We start from the raw sequence: 9,552 nt of genomic DNA, 5'->3' as shown, positions 1-9,552 counted from the left end.
TTCTTATCTCTGTCTCCTGTTGATAAGCTTATTTAATTCCATCTTTCTTTGTTGTTACTTTTAGTTCCTTTCCTCTATTGATGAGCTCGAGGGTCATTTTTGAATACTTGTTGGCATTGGATCTACCACCTCCCTACCACCTCCTCTGAATCTCTTGGCACTTTTGTTAGTCTATCGTTCAAATCATCAGTGTCTCACTCAAATTAACTTAGAGCCTCTTACATTATTTCTAAGTGAATGGTTGTTTTGTTTTTGCTTACTTTTATTGGGCATCTGATTTAATTTTTAATCAGCTTCTTTCTGTCACTTCTGAAATTGAAGCAGGCTATAGAGCTTAACATTCCATGGCCACGTCCTTTATTTACTTAGTTGAGGACTGTGACATTTATAGTCGTGTTATTCTTATCTGCAATAATGAAGTCAATTTTATTCTTTGTTTCTCAAGTAGGACCTCACAAACCCTATTTTCTCCCTGTTCGTGTGTGAAAGAATGTGTTAATCATTCTCATGTCATACATTTAAGCAAAATTTACTAATATTTCACCCCTCATTCCTTTCCTCCACTCCAAATATTCCCATATGTGCTTCACCATTTTTCGACTTGCCAACTTTTGCATTGAAGTCTTCCATAATATGGGATATTTCATCAAAGCGTATTTCTTCCTCTGAGTTTTGACAAGTCACTGCGTATGTTTGTATTACTTTCAGGGTGAATCTTTTGCTCAGTATGATTACAATCCTTGCTATTCTTTCATAATTATAAACTGCTGAATTAACAGTACAAGATTTCTATTCTTTATAATTTCACCACTATCTCTTTCATTTTGCTGTCCTCTGTAGTAATATTGGTGATTGCTGCCTTGGAACTGAATTAATTTGTCCTCTTTTCATCAGATCTCAGTCAGACCTATAATATCCCAACCAACGTTTAATTATTTAGTCATTAAGGTATCAAGTTTGTAATTTCCTGTGAGGCTTCTTAAATTTTATACATAGATCTTCATGGATTTAAGTTTGTTTAATGACCTGGTCTCTGATTTTTTTTTTTTTTTTTAATGTGTACGACTCTGGGCATAGGTTTCACAGCCTGCTCTCAAGGCCCAGTAGTCCTCCTACATACCATACACCTCTCTACATGTCACCACTTCGGCGCTAACACCCACCGTCCATATTGAATACATGCTAAGGCTGTCTCATACAGGACTGGTGTATTGGTATTAGCAGGGGTACTATTACATGTCGGCGGGTCATCTGGTAGATCAGGAAAGTCTGCTTTTATGAAATTCAAATACTTAAACTGTTCCCTGCCCCAGCCAGGATTCGAACGTGGGTCCATTAGGACTGCAGGCCGCTTCTCTACCGATTCAGCCACCGCCTGTGTGTGTGTGTGTGTGTGTGTGTGTGTGTGTGGATAGATAGATAGATACATACATACATACATACATACATACATACGTACAGTATATATATAGTTACAACTGAGGTGAATAACAACTTAATCATTGACTGGAAGATCCCATTAACTTAGGGGTATAAGGACCATAGACCCAAACACAGAGTTATATGGATGAGAATAAATCTTTTCAAGATAACCAAAATACTTTTTAGTCTTACTTTTTTCGAAGTTATTTTAGGTTTTTATTTCTCTTATCTTTTTTAATTCATTCTACTTTTCTTTAACTGTTCTTATATGTACCTTAAGAATCACGTTAACCTACTAAACTAAGACCACTATCAAAGATGAGTGAGGATAATACTGAACAGTATTTATTAACTTAAAATTAAATATTTATTTAAAATAAACTTCATTCATTCATTGCCAGACGCCATGTATCCCAAACGGGGTGGCCAAGGGCTTAGAGTTAATTGTTTTACAGGGAGGGGCACTAATCCTCCACCAACCCCACTCGACACGTAGGGAGAACGTTAAGCCAACAAAATCTGGTGTTCCCAGGCGGTCACCCATCCAAGTACTAACCAGACCCAACGTTGCTTAACTTCGCTGATCGAACGGGAAGCGGTGTACTCAACGTGGTATGGCCGTTGGCTTAATCCACTTAAATATACTTAATCCAATTTAATTAAGCCAAATAACTTAATCCAAGTAACTTAACATTTCAATTGAATTTAATTCAAATAAGTTAACTTAATCCAAATCACTTAATCTAAATTTTACTTAAAACACATTAAAGTAAATTATTTTGTAATAAACTTTACCAGATATAATAAACTTACTAATTAATTAATTAATCCAAAAGAAAATAACATCAGTTGTACATAAAAATATTAATACAAATGTTAATCAATTGATATGAAACTTTATACAGAAAAAAGAAAACTTATTCACTAAAGTATAGTCTCTGGTCACAACTGGAATCAATCTTTGGGATAGAAGAATAAACTCCAGAGCCAACACGATGACGAAAGTAACCTAAATCCCTTGCTTTCCACTATAGGGTAAAAGACACCCTGACTCTCACCCAACAAAGACACCACACATCAACTCTGGTGGCGCAAGAGTAAGATGGTAAGTCCGAACTTGTGGGAGACTGGGGGGGGGGGGTCAACTATGGTCGAGCCAGCTGACGAGACCTTGTGTAAACACATTAAGTACCGGACTGAGTGAAGTTGTGGGTAGACGTGATGAGTCAGAGATGAAGCAGTTGAACCGTTTGTATGCACTAACTATACTGGTCGCTTTAGTCTGATTCTCTTGTGCCCCGCCCCCTTCTGATGCCCCACCCACTTCCAGCTCTACTCGTTGCTGATTTGCTGAGATAAATATTCTTCCTACTGATAGAATAATGAGCCTTACCACGAAACAGTATCGTGTTATTTACTTTTACTTTGAATTCACTTCTGTTTGACAAAGGAAGCACTAGAATTTGCTAACTGAATCAAAATTAGTTTGAAAAGAACCATCCCGCCTCCTCCTGCGACTCCATCTGAATTTTGGTGCCGAGGAAGTTCGGCGTTTGGCAATAACATATCGCAGCTGTGCCTCTATTTCTGTTAAACATATTAAGTCATCTGTTATGTCTGGTAAGTTACCACAGTATCATAACCATATTGTAATTTTCCTTATTTATTTCCTTCATTAATTTCATTAACATTAGAGGGATCGAATACAGAAGTAGGATAACAAAATGTCACTAGCTTCGCCTACTCAATAAAGTATAATTATTTATACCAACAATGCCCTATAGGAATTTTGATTCTATACACTTGAAGTCATTAAAATCTCATAGAGGGAAAAGGATTGTGCCACGTGTGTGTGTGTGGGGGGGGGGTGCCAGTTCTCCTCCTCCTCGTCCTCCTCCTCTCAAATTCATCTCCCGTTCCTCTGTTCCTTTTGTTCGATATTTCTTATCGTCTTTCCTTTTCCATCTTATATATAAGGAAAAAGTCAAAACAATTCTTTGTAGAATGTATACCTTTTTATTTTCACAGAGAGAACCTTCGTTACTTCACAAACCTTTCAGGCCGATGTCGTTCCTTGGTACTTTTTTCCAACATCCTTTACTACTAAACATTTCCTAGTTAAATGGAAAAGATATCATTGTAGTTAAGGGGTTAAGTAAAAGTTTTATTGCTTCGATTAGCGAGAGTGGCTGACATGTTTACCCAACAGTGGCACAGCAAAAACTGGCGTCTCCCACTCGGGCCAACGGGCGAGTGGGCAGGGCCAAGGGGGCGGGGGTCTAGAGAATCAGGCAAACGCGAACAATATAATACCAGGAGGGAGAAAGAATCTGGCATAACATTATATATATATATATATATATATATATATATATATATATATATATATATATATATATATATATATATATATTGTTGAGAAGCAGGATTTACTAGAAGTTTCTCACTGTGTCTTGTACCTTAGTTCCGGTATGAGTCAGAGTTGCCAGTTAGCCTGCTGTTTGTGAGCGTAGTTATTTTGTTGGTTTTACATTAATTATTGTGCTATTTTTCTCAATCATGTCTTATTTATGTGGTTGTTAAATTATGTAATTTACTTTAAGTTTGTATGCTAAATAATTTACAGTGGTATGCAGTGTAAGAAAACTCTGGCATGTTTGAGATGTTTCCGAGTTGGTAACTGTTGTTAACTGTTGCTTTCTCGGGAATATACTAGAACTGTGAGGTGCAAAACATTCTAGAATATAGGAACTTATATATGGATGGGGAGGAGACTAGAGCAGCTTCAATCAGTTTTCATAGCAGTTTGCGTGTGGTGCAGTGTCAGTGAAGTTTCTATATCATCGGTACTTGTGAAAATAGTGTTGTTGTCAAGCATTAAGTGTAAGCTGGAGTAGACTGTAGCACCAGTCGAGCAGGGCAGTACTCCCGAGGTGGATGGAAAGCTGATGACAGGGAGTGCTGGAGCTCCCGTTTCATCAGCCCTCAGGACTAGCTCCTGACCATCCTCCTTTGCTGAACTTTTTCAGTGTCTCAGTTACACAGAGAGTAGGCCAGCATGCTCTCCAGTACAAATTTCTCTATCTTCACCAAACTACATGCACAGTACACACTACACTTCCTATTCAAAATTCACCAAAAATGGCGTCGATTCACCAAGCCTCGGAGTCCCCGGGGGGGGGACCATAAATGCCCCCGCCATCTGCCCCTCTCCCGGTGACGACTCGAGGTGCCTGGAACCACTGTCTGACTCTCTTCTTCTTCATTTCTGCAACATTCGCGGCCTTTCATCTAACTTTCGCTCTGTTGAGCACCACCTCTTCTCCTCTAAACCTCACCTTTTTCTAACGGAGACCCAGCTGTCTGAGGCAACTGACAGCAAACCCTTTTCTGTATCCTCCTACTTTCTCTATACTCATTTTAAAGCCAAAGGTGGCTGTTGTGTATACATACGCAACGACTTATCTTGCTCTCGTGTTCCTGAACTTGATTCTTCTGAATTCTCCACACTCTTGCTTCGGCTTTCCTGTCATTCTCTGACTAAATATATCTGTGCTGTTTACTTATCCCCTAATTCTACTGACTATCAAAAATTCTTTGACTATCTTACTTCTACGATGGAACACATTCTGTCCATTTCTCCTTTCTCTGAAATCTCCATTCTTAGAGATTTCAATGTTCACCACCACCTTTGGCTCTCCTCTCCTTTCACGGATCCACCTGGTGAACAAGCCTACATCTTTTCTATCCTTAATGACCTAGAGCAGCTTGTACAGCACCCTACCCGTATCCCTGACCGCCTTGGAGAGAGCTCCAATATACTTGACCTCTTCCTCACAACTAATCCTTCTTCTTACTCTGTTAATCTTTTCTCTCCGTTGGGCTCCTCCGATCACAACCATATTACCTTAACCTGTCCTATCACTCCGGTACGGCCTGTGGACCCTCCAGGGAAACGTCGTCTGTGGCATTTTGGAGCCGCGGACTGGGAGGCCCTCAGGCAGTACTTCTTTGATTTTCCCTGGAATGATTATTGCTTCCATGGCCGTGAGCCATCTGAGTGTGCCTTGCACATTACAGAGGTTATTCTCTCGGGCATGGAAGCATACATTCCTTTCTCATATCCTTTGACTAACGCAAGAAAGCCTTGGTTTAATCACGCTTGCTCTAATGCTGTCCACAACAAGGAGAAGGCCTACAAAAGGTACCGGAGCCAACCCACTCCTGAATCACATAATCTTTACGTTTCTGCCCGGAATCGTGCTAAGTCTGTTCTTCGCTCTACTAAAAATAATTTCATCCATACTAAATGCTCTCAACTCTCCAACTCGAATTCTTCCCGCTCCTTCTGGCACCTTGCCAAAAATCTTTCTAACAACTTTACCTCATCATCCTTCCCTCCTCTTTTCTACTCTGATGGTTCTGTAGCTATTTCTTCTACTGATAAAGCAGATCTCTTCGCACAGACTTTCTCCTCCAATTCCACCTTAGATGATTCCGGTGCTGTTCCTCCATCACTTCCCCCCTCTGACTTCCTCATGGCTGACATTAAAATTTCTTCAGTTGATGTATTTTCTGCCATCACTGGCCTCAGTACTAACAAGGCATATGGGCCTGATGGGGTCCCTCCTGTTGTTCTCAAGAACTGTGCTTCTGTGCTTACACCCTGCCTAGGCAAACTATTTCGCCTTTGTCTGTCAACTTGTACCTTTCCTTCTTGCTGGAAGTTTGCTCTCATTCAGCCAGTCCCAAAGAAGGGTGACCACTCCCAACCCTTTAACTATCGTCCAATTGCTTTAACGTCCTGTATTTCAAAAGTTTTCGAGTCAATTCTTAATAGAAAAATTTTAAGACATCTTTCCTATCACAACCTTCTTTCCGATCGTCAGTATGGGTTCCGTCAGGGACGCTCCACTGGCGATCTTCTCACCTACCTTTCAGACTCCTGGTCATCCTCCTTTCGGGACTTTGGCGAAAGCTTTGCCATTGCATTTGACATCTCAAAGGCTTTCGATCGAGTCTGGCATAAATCTTTAATTTCCAAACTGCCCTCCTACGGTTTCTATCCTTCTATCTGTGCCTTCATCGCTAGCTTCCTTTCTGGTCGTTCTATAGCCGCTGTTGTAGACGGCCATCGTTCTTCTCCTAGATCTATCAACAGTGGTGTTCCTCAGGGCTCTGTCCTATCACCAACTCTCTTCCTTTTATTCATCAATGAACTTCTAAGCTGTACATCTAACCCTATCCACTCATACGCTGATGACTCCACCCTTCACCTTTCCATTCGGTTCCCGCAACGCCCATCTCAACAGTTACTTCAAGAAACAAGGGATGAGGCTATGGCACACCTAATGTCTGACGTGGCTCATATCTCTGACTGGGGTAAAAATAATATGGTTGTCTTTAATGCATCTAAGACTCAGTTCTTACACCTATCAACCCGACAAAATCTTCCACAGGTATACCCACTAATGTTTAATAATATTCAGCTTAATCCTCCATCATCCTTGAACATGCTTGGGGTTTCATTTACTCGGGACTTATCTTGGAAAGATCATATTACATCTCTTGTAAAATCTGCTTCCAAGAGATTGGGTGTGCTAAGCCGACTCCACTCTTTCTTCACCCCTGCACAATTGTTGACTCTATACAGGGGTATTATCCGCCCCTGTGTGGAGTACAACTCTCATGTGTGGGGAGGCTCCCCACATACAGCTCTTCTCAATAGGGTGGAGTCAAAGGCTTTTCGTCTCATTAACTCTCCTCCTCTTACTGACTCCCTTCAACCTCTGTCTCTTCGCCGCACTGTTGCATCTTTATCTCTTTTCTATCGCTACTTTAATGGTCACTGCTCCTCTGAACTGTCTGCTTGTATTCCTCCACCTCTACGACGGGAGCGTAGCACCCGTCTGGCAGCAAACTCTCATCCCTTTTCTGTCCAACTCTCTAATGCAAGAGTTAACCGTTACTCCCAGTCTTTCATTTATGCAACAGGTCAGCTCTGGAACTGTCTCCCTCTGTCTGTATTTCCTGCTGCCTATGATCTCCAGTCTTTCAAACGTAGTGTGTCCAGGCATCTCAAAATGATCGGATCTTGAATTTGGCTCTCTATTGTATTTTGTTTTTCTCTTGGAGGGAACTGTTACTGCGGGCTCATGGCCTTTGGTTCCTTCTTCCTCGCATTAAAAAAAAAAAAAAAAAATCCAGTTATTAAAGTTTGTATATTTACAGTACTTGTGAAAACAGTGAAGTGTTATTGCAGTTTGCGTATCTTCGGTGCTTGTGAAAATATTGGTGGAGCTGGAAATCATTAAGTGTAATAATTTGGAAGCCAGTGTTTATTTATGACGCCTGAGCTGATCCTGTGTACTGTATACCGAATTGCTGCCTCTAGGAAAAACAATTCACTGGGCATTGTCCTTCCTATACTGAACTACTGCTGTTGGAGCCTGTGACAGTGTGGCCAGATATTCCCCTGCCTGTGGTGGGGGAGGGGAGAATCTGGCTGCACTATGGGTTGCCACTACAACTCTGCAGCCCGGTTGTGTTAGGAAGAAGTCTGCCACTATATTCCCTGTGTGTCGTAAAAGGTGAATAAATGAGGCGGAGTGAGGGAACTGGGGATCCCCTCTTCTTTTTTTTTTTTTTTTTTTTTTTTTTTTTTTTTTTTAGTTCCTACAAGGTGACAGGGAAAAGAAGGGATAGGGGATTGAGTTATCCCTGTACCCTAAAGACTGGGTCTATGAATGTGCGTGGATGTAGAACAATTGAGGCTAAAAGAAGGGAGGAGACTGGAAGAATGTTTGTGAGCAGAAAGTTGGATGTGTTAGCTTTAAGTGAAACAAAGATGAAAGAGAAAGGTGAGTTTACGTTTGGAAGTGTGAATAGAAGGATGTCAGGTCATGATAGAGGAAGAGTGATAGAAAGTGTGGCCCTGTTAGTGAGCCAGGAAGTGCAACAGTGTGTGACTGAATAGAAGGTGTCATTGAGACAGGTAGGTGAATGTTAAACTGAGAGTGAGTTGTGGGTATTTGTGAGTTCATATGGGCCTGGTTTCGAAAGGGATGCAGAAGAGAGGAAGTCTTTCTGGAATGATGTTAATGAGTGTCTGCAGAGTTTTGGAGCAAATGTGAATGTGGTAATGATGGGAGGTTTGAATGCTAGAGTGAAATAAGTAGCAGTTGAAGGTGTAGTTGGTATGCATGGTATCCCTGGAAGAAATGAAAATGGTGAACGAATGATGGGGATGTGTGTTGAGCGAGAGATGGTGATTGGAAATACCTTGTTTGAGAAGAAAGGTATTTATAAGTATACATGGGTGAGACAGGAGGGTGGAAGGGTTGTTGATAGATCATTGATGGACTATGTGGTTGTATCCAGGAATGTAATAGGATGATTGTTGGATGTGAGAGTTTTGAGAGTGGAGGGTGGAGGTATGTCTGACCACTACCTGGTGGAGGGAAAGTTGAGAGTAGGTAAGAGATGGGTGAAAACTAGGAGAGTTAGGCGTGGCAGGACGGATTTGAAAGTGAGTGATTTGGATAAAAGAGAGAAAATGATAGAGCATCAGGAGAAATTGAAAGATAAGTGCAATGCAGTGAAAGATCAGGAAAATGGCAGCGTGCAGGAGGAATGGCAGTTGTTTAAGAAAGCTGTGGTGGGGCATGTGGAAGAGGTGTGTGGTGTGAGTCAAGTGGGTGGTGGTGTAAGAAAGGGATGTGAATGGCGGTGCGAGGAAGTATGGCTTTGACTGAGAAGAAACGTGCATGTGAACTGTGGCTGCAGAGGAAGGATGAGGTGTCATTTGAGAGTATAAGGAAAACAGGAATAGGGCAAGAAGTGCTGTGCATGATGCTAAAGTGGTACCAGGTGAGAGGTGGGGTAGGCATTTGACTGAAAATTTTTAACAGAATAAGAAAATGTTTTGGAAGGAAGTGAAAAGGGTGCGAAAGGGAGAGACTGGGAAGGAAGAGCGAGTAAAATCAGAGGATGGAAGGATAATAATTGAGATCGATGCAGTAAGGAAGAGATTGGTGGAGTATTTTGAAAGATTGTTAAATGTACAGGAGTAAAGGGAGGCTCATACTGTGGCAGATGGAAGGGCACAAGGAATAAATGGGATGACTGAAA

General features: G+C 41.2%; 1 non-coding gene across 1 annotated transcript; it reads right to left on the bottom strand.

Moving 5' to 3' along the window:
• Positions 1 to 1,929: 1,929 nt before the first annotated feature.
• On the bottom strand, positions 1,930 to 2,048 carry LOC145415489 (5S ribosomal RNA). Its single transcript, XR_013900089.1, has one exon. It is a non-coding gene; the product is annotated as a 5S ribosomal RNA (ribosomal RNA).
• Positions 2,049 to 9,552: the final 7,504 nt, after the last annotated feature.

Source organism: Coenobita brevimanus, chromosome 102, assembly GCF_032717465.1.
Source record: "Coenobita brevimanus isolate Jiangsu-jjx chromosome 102, ASM3271746v2, whole genome shotgun sequence".
NCBI classification, from domain to species: Eukaryota; Metazoa; Arthropoda; class Malacostraca; order Decapoda; family Coenobitidae; genus Coenobita; species Coenobita brevimanus.
Note: the sequence above shows the minus strand (reverse complement) of the source record. Positions and strands in the feature narration are given on the sequence as shown.